General features: G+C 39.7%; 1 pseudogene; it reads right to left on the reverse strand.

Moving 5' to 3' along the window:
* Window positions 1–721: 721 nt before the first annotated feature.
* On the reverse strand, window positions 722–9,342 carry LOC140243126 (uncharacterized; annotated as a pseudogene).
* Between the last annotated feature and the right edge of the window lie 3,076 nt (window positions 9,343–12,418).

The following is a 12,418-nucleotide window of genomic DNA, read 5'->3' on the forward strand; positions in this document are numbered from 1 at the left end:
TATCTAATACAACACAGTGAATTATCATATGAGATAATTGTATTACTTCATTATAAAGTACAGACAAATGAGTGGGTGAGTATTAAGACAGTGGATGACACATAACAGCAGATTTAAATGCTCACAACAAATATTCACACAATTTGAAGACAAAAACATAACATCTTAGATTAAAATTCCATCTGATTAAATAGTAATTTCTATGTTACATGATATACACTCAATCAGTCATAATATCTTTAGCAGTCCTCTTTCATAATTCCTTTTCCATACCAAACTTACTGTCACCAAACACCCTCCTCCGATTGTCTGACAAACTCTTCAATTCAATGTGCAACTCCTAGAGGGGTCTCTCCAATCCTTGTCAAAGTCAGATCTTCTCTGGAGTTCTCCCACACAGTACCCAGTCCTCACTGGTACCAGGGATGTGGGATTTCCACCTCCCTGCTGGTACATACATGTACACACAAACACACCTACAGTGAGCCCAAACAGAAGCTGATCCATCTGTTGTTGCCCCTCCCTCCACTGCACTGCCTCATCTTAGACAGTCCTCACTGGCACATACCTACCCATCTCCCCCCCCCCCCCCCATACACACACATATACACACTGATCCTGATCAGATGCTGATCCATCTGTTGTTGCCCCTCCCTCCACTGCACTGCCTCATCTTCACTGGCACATACCTACCCATCTCCCCCACCCCCATACACACACATATACACACTGATCCTGATCAGAAGCTGCTCCAGCTGTCGTTGCCCCTCCCTCTGCTGTACTGAGAGCCGGACGAGTGGCCGCTGGAACGTGTCGGTGAACGGGAACTGCTTATCAGCGGTGGTCCTGAGCACGAGAAAAAACACAAACAAATAAAATCATATCAAAAACACTGCAAGTAGCTACAGTCCCGTGAGTTAGTACGACATCTGTATCTTGAAGTCCTAAAATACATTACACTTGTGATACTTTTAGCCCCTCTAAAATGATTTTGTTGTCAATTTTTGGTTTGCTTTGTTATAAGTATAATAAAACAGGTAATGATTTCCAATTCATAACCACAGGACAGAGACATGAACAGAAACAATAGAACTATGGTTCACAAGAAGTTAAAGGAAATATTTTATGGTACTTTTCAGCCTATAAAACGCAAACCGGGTTATCTACTTTTACTATCATAATGAACATTTTGTCAATTGATGTGTTGACCATTTTTTTTTTATTCTCTTATGTATATTCCCTTCTAATTTAACAACTAACATATCACTATCTTGTGCCTGAATTGTGCAATTGTGTCTTGGATGTTAAGTGCAACTATCCAAAAAGACAGCCCAGAAATAAAAAAGAGAGGAGAAAAAACAAAACAAATGAAAGGGTAACCATGGCTACACTGTAGGTCATATGAGGCTTTTCCTTTCCCAATATGCCATCAACTATGAATGGATTTCTAATGTGACATGGGATCACCTCTCACGTCAGTGATCTTACCAAACCCACCTCCTCCCTTGCCAATCCCCTGAGTTGTGCTTGGCCCCGTTGGGAATCGGGGACTGGTACTCTGGCCGGGACCAACTCCAGCAGCGCCAGCATAGGAGTAGCTGCTCCTGCTCTGCCCGTACGAGTAGCCTCCAGATCCTATGCATGTAAACCGTTAAAAGGGTGAACGCAATTATGATGACAGCAGTAAGTCCATTAAATAATTTTGTTTGTTTGCAAACATACTGTAGATATGATGATACCAAATATTGATTACTTTGATGATATCTGCCCTCAGTATGATAGTTCTGTGCATTGCACAGAAAGGCAATATCAAGAATATGAGCCTCCATCGAGAGCTGCTGGACATGTATGGAAGAAACAATTTTTGAGATGTGTGAATCACAAAGTGTGTAATGTTAACATTTTAAGGGATAGACTGTTACTTGGGTTGTGTTGAGCATAATTCAATCTACATTCATCTAATGGCCTGGTATTTTAAGTGTTATCTCCTGCACACGATGAATATGTGCAATTATATCCCTCACAAATTAATTCTTGTCCTCTTGACTAATTGAGGGCTTGAAAGTGACAAAACATACATGTATTTCCACCATGAAAATCCTAGTCCGACTATTTCAACAGGGAAATAGTAACACACAGAAAAAAAGAATACCACGCTGACGATTTGCTATAAAACGTACCACTTATACGTTAGAGGCGCATATTTTAGTGAATAAGAGGATGTGTCATCCCTCTCTCTGCCTTGACACAAACACAGTACGTTTTTTTTTTTCCGCCAACACAGCATCGTCGCTTGGCGACAAGACAGGCTAGGTTAACGTACAAAAAAATGGGTATTGCGCACGACAGAACATGAATACACTTATACGTGTAATTTTGTGCTCAGAAGAAATGAACTAGGGGAATTGGTTAACCGCAAACCTAATAAATAAATAAAAAATGTGAGAAGAAACAAACATTATACAAATATTGACTGCTTTAAAGGAGCTGGTTACAACTATTGCCCAGAGGTGATTTCTCCACAGTGCCATGCTCCATGCTTTTGATGGCAAACCTACAGGGGAAAACGATGTTTAACCCTATTCTAACTGGGGGGGGGGGGGGGGGGGGGGGTCAAATTGACCCCCCCCCTCGACGTTTCGCGCCACGATTTCACAACGCGCAAAGATTTTGCCACGTCGTTTCACGACTTTTTTCATTGAAGTCTCCCGCATATTCTGAGACCAAATTTGCGACGTCCGGGTGCACCGTTTTGAAGTTACGTAATGTTTTGCATATTATGCATGTCAACCAAAAAACAGCTCAAATTCATGATATCGTGTGCAAATCCAATGGAAATTGTGTTTTTTGGTTAAACTGATATAAATTAGATTATTTCAAGTTTTAATCATTAAAATAAATCAATTCTAGTGTAGATAAGCCTGAAAAAGTGCCTGCAACAAATTTTGGCAAAAAAACAATAGAAAACAAAAGGTCGAAAAAACAATGAAATATATAAGAAATTAACAAAACAATAAAAAACAAAAGAAATTGATTTCGATTGTGCTATTTTTTTTACACGAAAATTGTTTGATGTGTCTTGAGGAATTCTGACACAAAAATTTAGCCATCCTACAGTCTTTTTAATGGAGTTATAGGTGAAAATATGATTTCATGCACAAATTTGCATAATTAATTTATTAAAAATAGAAAGGTAACATTTTTCTATTGTATGACCATGTAATCTTGTAGTTGACATCCAGCTCTATCTTCAGGCAAAATTTTGCGGCGATTGCGCGATCGGCGGCCGAGATCTGAAGGGGGGGTCAAATTGACCCCCCCCCTCAGTAAAAACTTGGTCTCAAATAGCCCAGTTAGAATAGGGTTAAAGTCATCAATGTCTATGAAAACGATACATGATAGTGGATATAAATGTACCAGTCTAATTATCCTTCCAGGGACAATTAGATCCTGGGTAGGAATATAGCGATCTTGCAATTTGTTTTTAATGATTAGATTTCAATAACAAACCTACAGGGGAAAATGATATTGAAAGCATCAACGTATATGAAAATACATTGTAATACATACATGGCAGATATAAATGTACCAGTATTATCCTTCAAGAGAAGATCGGATTCTGACTGTAAATATCTGTTAACATGTTTAAAAACACTTCATGACTGTTTGTATCCTGCTAAGTTTCAACCGTTTGATTTCTTGTTGATCAATGAACTTATCTTGGTGTCCCAGTCGTGATTTTTTTTTTCTAAACCTTTGGGGTAACACGATATGAATATTCATGAGATGTGGCTTGGTAAGACTGCGCATGTGCGTGGACTTGTTCACAGCTCATTTCTCATAATGTAAATGTGTACAGAGGCTTTAGCAACTGATTTAAATGTATATTTCAACAATAAATGGGGGCTTCAAGCATGCCTTGTGTATTTGATTTATTCTCAGACATAGCAGGGCACATGTTTGGCTCAATACATAGCCAACTGAATTACATTTTCTCCCTCTTTGGAAGCCCCCAGTCGTGGCTGAAAAAAAAAGTTATAATTTTAAAGGGATTGTACAAATTTGGTTGAGACCTAATGTCATGTTTTAACATTTTTGGGTGCGATAATGAGAAACCTCTTCTGAATTATGAAAGAGCATGTAATTCTATGAGGAATTCAATGTTTATTTGATGAAAATTGGTTTTGAAATGGTTGAGATGTCCAAAAAAGAGCGATTCTAATAAAGTGTGGGGCGCACACTCTGAATATTACGATCGCTTTGTTTTACTTTGTTTTTAGATGTTTTGGTTATTCCAAACCCGATTTTTATCAAATAAACTTTGAATTTCTCTTAAAATGGTATGCCCTGTACTATATCATATAAGTGTTTTCTTGGTATCTCGCAAAAAGTTAAAAGCCCAATTCTCATCTCCACCAATACTGTACATCCCTTTAAACCTGAATGTCTTTATGGGTAGGCTGGTGTGTGTCTGTGAATGTGTGTGTGGTGGTGGTGGTGGTGGGGGGGGGGGGGTTGTTTTGTGTATTGCTTGGTGTCTCTTTTACTTGTTTGTGAGTTTAAGACACACAACACACTACAACAGACACATACATGTACACAGTGGCGTATCCGGGATTTTTTTAAGGGAGTTGTTGTTTACTCTAAAATTTGCTAACATGCATGAAAAGGACTGGCAGCACTGCTACAAAGGGGAGTTCTAAGGGAAAGTCCACCCTGAAAAATTTTTGGTGTTGTGATCGACCACTATGTATCAGCAACATGTACATGGGAGCTTAGATCCCTTTTCCTCTGTACAAAATACATCAAAATTTCAATTTTTCATGTTACTTGTTCAAGCAGGAATATAGATAATTCTCAGTAGGGGTTAAGAGCATAACTGATACTCATATGTACATGTACTGTATACCACATGTTCTTATGAGTGAACACATTTTGTTTTTACATTTTACTACACAGCGAATGAGATATCAGATCGCATGGTAATTTGTGTCTGATTGATAACAACTTCACAAATTCACAACTTATTTTTTTATCCACTTTCTTTCAAACTGTCACTGACCTGTTTCTACATATTTGTTTTCTTATTACGACAAAGTTATTTTCAGGTGAACTCTCCCTAGAACACGGATTCATATTAAAAGGGGGTCTTTTCAACATCTAAAACATCGGACCTCATTTGTCTAAGGGGGTGTTTGAACACCCAAAACATCTTGCTTGATATGGCAATGCACACTCACATGCACCCCCAAACACACACTCACTATCATACACACAATGTACACCCAAACTTTCAAGCATATAATAATGCATTGGCAGAGGATAGTAGAGAAATAAAGAGCCATATATGTTTTTAATTGTAAGTTGCCTTTTTTTTTTTAAAGTAATGAACTCACAAGTTTAAAACTGAAGTTAGCACTATTACAATACACTTGTCTGGCTCTCTAGATTGACACTTAAACCCAAGGAAGTGTGCTTCTTGACACAAGGGACATATTCAAGCCGAGAGAAAAGGCTTTTACCATATTATAGCAAAATATTTTTGTTTAGTGGTATATACCAGAATATTTGCTGAGTAAATTCTTCTTCTTTTTTTTTGGTGGGGGGGGGGGGGGGGGGGGTGACAGTGCTATATTAGGTCATTTTCTTTGATGCCAATCCATCACTGAAATCAAAATTTTTACAAGTCTCCTGCATCCACACAATGCTCACAAACTGTCTGAGCATTATTGCCAAAATATTGCATGGCTAAAAAGTATTTCGTCGCTGGGGTGACAAGACCTCGTATATCAAATTTTTGGTGAAAATGACTTTTTTCGGACTAATGGTCAAATAATCAGTTAAGTGATGTTGTGTTTAAATCCTAACTGCCTTACCCCAAAATGAAGCCACCACATTATGTCAAAGGAAAGGCTCTCCCATTCGCTATACTGAACAGAGTGGAAATTTTCGCGCATTTCGCGCAACCAGCGCGAAAATAAAAGCACGCAAATATTTTTGCTTGCCGTATGTTCCTGTACTTGGTGTCTTGATTTCGCGGAATCAAAAACGTGTGAAACTCTTCTCACCCGGCCAAGCGCGAAAAATTAGTCGCGCCAAAATATCCACTTTTACAGTAGTGCTTTGGCTGTCATGTTTTTTGGCTCTCCTGAACATTGACATTTTGTAGATACGAGGTCTTGTCACCCTAGTGACGATTTCCTTATGGTGCACACAATCATACTTGACATTCCAGATGGGTCAGAAGTGGTCAGACCAGCCATGCCCTCGTCCAGCTTCGACGACTTGGAGTTGTACTGGCCGTGGCGTGAGTAGTAGCCAGTGTTGGAGGCATGTTTCGAAGCCAACTGCGAGGGCTTGTTCAGGCTAGTGGACACATTCTTGCGGATACTCCACACGTCGTCCAGCTCAGTCCCACCCATAAGAACTTTTGTGGGGAGAAACAGAGAGAGCTGATCATTCAGCATGGCTGTGCATACATTCATACCTTCAGATATAAAAAGTAAAAGAAGCTTTTTATTAACCATTATGTACTGCCCTTCAAGCACCTACTGGCTCATCTGCTGTCAGAGTGTTGCCTCTTGTGTACTGTAAAGTAGTTGTCTTGAAATTCACTCTCAATGAAGACGCATTGTCTAAATGAATAAAACCCTAATCCCTAGTGTCTAACCATGACTATCCTGCTAGAATGGGACATTGTTATACCTTTGAGGCAGGCTGTCTAACTCACCATTAGTTCAAGTTTTAGGGGGATTAAGCAAATAATAACTAATGACAAAGCTTGATACATGTTAAGTTACAGTGAAGTGCCTGGGTATATTAAAGGATAGACAACTTTCAGGACAGTTGCATTAAATCAGCCAAGTTACAAAATGGTTTACCACAAAATTGAATGCTTGCATATACACTGTATATACAGACATTGATTCTGTATGTCAGCAAATGGTAATGACATGTGGTGAATAGTGACTTGATCAAAATGCGTTGTCACCCTACAAATTTTCTTCTAAAGTAAGAACAAGTCATGCCCCCTGTCATCATTTACAATACCATGAGTGAAAACAACTATTTTGGCTGTGCATAAAATAATATCCATGCACAACTATTCCAACATGGATGGGTTTAACCCCCAAGAAAAAGTTGATCAGAATAAACAAAGAAATCAAGAGTGCAAATAATAATGACAAACTTTCTTGCAATCTTCAAGTTTCATTGATTTAATTGCACTTGCTTCATTAATTCACCTTATAAATAAATCCCTTTAAATTTAAATTCTCCATTATTTTCATCTCATCGATTAGTGGTCATCGTTTCTATCTTTCTACATTTCATCTGTAACATTCATACTATGCCGTGTTTTATCCTTTTCAATCTCTAAAAAATAGAAGTTCATAGAGTAATCTTAAAGAACTTACGAGACTGATCTGATTTTGACTTTGTGGAGCACCACTGAACCAATCATCAGTGTGGGCCGAGTTGTCTTTGGCTGTTGAGTTGGGTCCATTGTAAGTAAAGCGTTTTACAGCACCTAGAATGAACAATACAATGTAGAATCAGATATTAAAAGATGGCTCACAAACATCATGTACATGTATGCTGTACATTGTATTCTGTGAGAATGAAGTTAAAGTATGATCTCAGAAATCATCATTCATGATGCAACAGGCTCTAAAAAAATTTGATCTCCTTGTCTTGAAAGTAAATTTAAGTGACAAAGTGCTTTAAAAGTTATTGGCTCTTACCATATGGTGACACCTCTTTTGGGATGATGTTTTGATACTTTTTAAATTCCTTTTGTGTACAATCAAGAATCATTTTTGCTGCAGATTGTTTGTTCGAGATACCAGATGAGTAGCTACATGAAGTTCTACAAAAGCCCCGTCTTAATAGGCCACAAAATGCTGGGTAGCCTCAGGGTAGCCTCCGGCGAAGATTCTTCTCCAGAGAACAACACGGTGGACAGCCTCCAGAGAGCCTCCGGAGAGCCTCTGGAGAAGAAATCTTACCCTGCCATCAACCAGAGTAGATGCAGGGCAGCCTCCAGAGAACAGACAGAGAACCGGTAGAGAAGGTGTCTGTTAAAGGTGCATGGTCCCAGTGTTTCAGTCAAATGCGTACGCGGGCGCATGGTGCAAGTTTCCTATAGAGACCTATGCTATCGACTCCTCTTTGGCACTTACGCTGTGGTCCACTTCCCCGAGTCCGAAGAAGTCCGATTCACTGTGGTCAGTGGTCTGATCACAGTTCGGCTCATGATTCGGCTGAGGGGGATGACAGCTTTAGCAAACTTCTTTTGTGATGTCATAATAAGAAGCACATTATGCACGCACCCTGGCATTACTACAGACTGCGCGATGCACAGAGAAGACAACGAAGGCAACGTTACTTAGCAACACCTACTTTACTCTTGATGACAGCTCAACTTCGGTAATCTTTGTATCAATGCTAACAGTGATCGGAAGTATCATCAACAGCACCCTCTACACTACCGGGACTATGCACCTTTAAGATGCTTACGGGGTGAATCTTACCCCGAGGTGTCATGTGAACAGCCCTACAAATTGTATGTCAGGTGACCAGAGCTGTGCCACACAAATCCTGTGAACCAACCTGGTCCTCATGTATTACTAGCCCAATCAGACGCTGTGTGAAGCACGGCAAATTAAGTGCAGATACAGCAACAGGTTATGTACACTGTGTATATTTACCTACACAGGTGTTTATACAGTTGCCACACTCAACAATTTCTGCTCTGTGGGTTGAATGATATCGATCCCCTATTAAAGTTGTGTTCTGATTGTAGAGGTCTAGAGAGTTTAATACACATACATGTGCAACGTTAGGTGACAATTCTAGATCTACATTGTACGTATTGTACAGTGAGTCAGAGTGTTCTAGTACGACAAGTAGACCACTGGCACTGTGATACTCTTGTTATCATGAATGCTACTGCAGGACTGGGTTAAGTGGAGCTTGTAGTCAAGTAAATTACCTCTTACAATTACAGAGCAGGCTACTCAAAACAACAACAACAACAAATATTATTATTACATATTTTTAATTTTAGTTGATCTCGGTGTAAACATTGATTGAGTCTGTTCTGGCTTCTGCTGTGTAAACAAACAATTGCATGACTCGCTGATACTTCCTTGTCCGAACAAGCTTCCAAATAAATTGCATCATGACCTAGAACAGTAAGTCTAGAGCTAGACACATTAGTAGATTCTAACAACTTCTCAGAATTAAAAAAAAAAAAAAATAACTAGATTCTATTAACATTACCTGGTAGTAGTACGTGTACTTGTGTGACTTACCATGCTGGCTATTCGACATCTCCCTCATGATGTTTATCTCTACCCCTTCCCGTCCATCTTATGCACTCGAGTCGAGGTAAACAATGGTAAAGCAAGCCAGGGCAGGGAAAACGAAAACTTTGAATCTTGATGTCTGTGTCTAATCTGCCAGCGTCTTGGTTCACATCATTGGGAAAAACAATCTTTGCACGATGTAGAATTTCTAGCCGTTAGTAGTCGAAGACCAGCTCAACTACCGGCTACGGATGCGTTCACGGGGATGATGCGGAGTTCGCATTAAATTTACCATTTTATGCGCATATGCAGGCGTGATACAAGCAGTACAGGTACGTTGAATACTACACATACAATTTTGTATTTGGAGAGCTAGAGCTGAGGCATTCCTGCGGCGGCCAGTGACTCGCCAGCAGCTTTCCCACGGCAACGCAACGCTTTCCATCGTCCGTACGTACGTCACGCAGTCGACAGTGCATTTATTGGGAGTGCTATGTCCTCAGTGGTCTTTACACCTCGCCCGCCCTATGTCATTTATTCACCTGACGACATTCATTGCCAAAACATGGAGTGTTAATCATTATGCATTTATAAACTGTGCGGCCCTCGGCTTGTTTGAAAGCTTCCCATTCGTAGTGTATGCTACCACTCATAGCATGGGGTGTTATACATTTCAACCGTTAGTTTCTTTATCTCATTAACTTTCTTTCTTTGTCTTATGTTTTATTTTTTCCTTTTTATGTGCAGGCCCGGAATTTTCCATTGAGATGTTCATATTGATTAAATTACATTGCAAAACGAAATACAAAATTAACTCGATCAGAAAGCTCACATTTGTTATTAGAGTGATTTAATACGAATCAAATGCAGAGACTCCAACTCTCCCGTTTTCGACGGGAGATCTCCCGCCGAAAACCCATTTTTGCAAAATCTCCCGTTCTCCCGCTTGAGATTTAATTTCTCCCGCCCTGGCTCTGTGTCTCCCGTTGGAAAGGATTTCTTACTTATTGCTATTGTATGTTGAAAAATAAGCCTTAGATAGCACCAGGGAGCATCTAGAACCCTAGGAATTTCGCGCTTCGCAAGCATCAACTTGGAGTCTCCCGTTTGCTAGGGGTTTCAGGCGGGAGAATCTCCAGATCAGAAGGACGTGCTTTGGGTTGGAGTCTCTGCAAATGCCAACATCGGCATATAGGCCTACTGTTGCTTGCCGCAAGTCCCAGACTGTGTAATATGAAACTCCTGTCAGTCGCGCGGGGTCCGGTGATTTTTTGTTTTCTCCATTAATCAGCTTCATTTTGTGGCACACAGAGTATCCGAACTCGCGTATGCTAATGTTCATGGTCACGTACTATAAGGCCTAGCTCAGAGCACTTCCTACAAAAAGCACTGGCATGCCTTTGTACATACAATCACAATAACCCCAAGCTGATACCTGTATCACAAAGCATGAATTTCTGAATGTCTTTTATTCGTGGTAAAATGCAAATAATAGCCGCGAGCAAGACAGTGATAGACCAATGCCTTTGTAAATAGCACATGCGCTATACACCGATGCAGAAACTGCATGGTGCGCTGTTTGGCTGAGAGCAATATCGGCCTCTAGACCAGTTCCGGAGTTCCACTTTGAGCATGAGCAGAAAAAAGGGCCTTCGGACCAACAAGCATGTTGGTTTTTAAATTCACTGGGATAAGTATCTGTGATGTAATGATTATTCATGTAATCCTTATAAATGCTGCTTGCCAGCACATCTACCTGAGCAAAAGTGGTATTTGGCAAATCAATACACTGCAAAAAACGCCGGTGTTAAATAGTGAACACCGAGCTGGTGTTAAATTTTCGGTGCTCATTTATGGTGTTAAATCAACACCCCCGGGTGTCATTTCCAAATTTTAAACTGTTTTTTGAAGAGTTTCTTTGTAACTGCACTTCTTGTTGATTTTTAATTTAAACAAGACGATCAAGAATTTTATGTTGAAATACTAGATTTTTGAAAAAATGTGAAAATAATTTTACACCAAAGTAACACCAGCTGGTGTGGTCCCTTATTGAAGCTGGACGGGTGTTAAACCATTGATGTTAACACCAACAAGTATCAAATCAACACCATGTGGTGTCATTTTTTAATTAACACCAGTACAGTGTCAAAATAACACCTGGTACAGTGTCAAATTAACACCACGAAGTGTCAGGTGAACACTTTTCAACACCATCACAGTGCATTTTTAACACCTGTGGGTGTGGTCCTTTATTGAAGTTTGATCGGTGTTAGATTTAACACCCGTGGTGTTAAATCTAACACCCATGTTTTTACAGTGTAGAAAGAGGTTGTTAATACATTCAGTGCAAGGTAATGAAATTGATGCGGAATTGACGGATCATTCTGGTCATCTGGTCTATGCAAGTTCATTCTTTGTTTGAGCAGGATTGATGAATACCATAAATCGTTACGTAAAGCTAATGCATTATGTCACTCTGAAAGCGAGTGAAGTGCCCCTAACCGACTGAGATAAAAAAAAAAGAAAGGTCATCCGGACCAATGTGCCCATGAGCTAACTCCGAACTGGCTTGTTGCCATCATGCACTTGCCATGCAGCTGGCAAATTAATTTGTTGCCCTGTGACCCTAAAATAATCATGCCTATCAGAAGAGAGGGAGAGAGAGAGGGAGAGAGAGGGAGAGAGGGGGAGAGAGAGAGAGAGAGAAATAAAAGAATGAAGGATGAAAAGAAAATATATAGCCCCTCACAATTTGTATATCATAGTTTGTTCGTACAACATCGCTTCTAAAATTGTCGGTTTTCGTTCAAACGCAATTATTATAAATGCCTTGTCTCAAAGCCTGATAATCTGACTGATCTATTAAAAAATGAATTGTCATCATTCTTTCTTTTACATACGGTCAACGGAAAAGAAGTGCGAGGTGATGGCATCATGAGCTCACTTATTAACATATTCATGTCAACTGTTCGAGAAATGTTATGCAAAAATTAGAGAATCTTTGAAATTTCACTTCCTTACTTCAATCCGATTTTGACCTTTCATTGTTGTTCTTGTCACACTTTACTCTTTCTTCTTCTTAGACCAAGGAGGTTTAAGAGATGGAGTTC

The sequence above is a fragment of the Diadema setosum genome, chromosome 19 (genome assembly GCF_964275005.1).
Source record: "Diadema setosum chromosome 19, eeDiaSeto1, whole genome shotgun sequence".
Classification (NCBI taxonomy): Eukaryota; Metazoa; Echinodermata; class Echinoidea; order Diadematoida; family Diadematidae; genus Diadema; species Diadema setosum.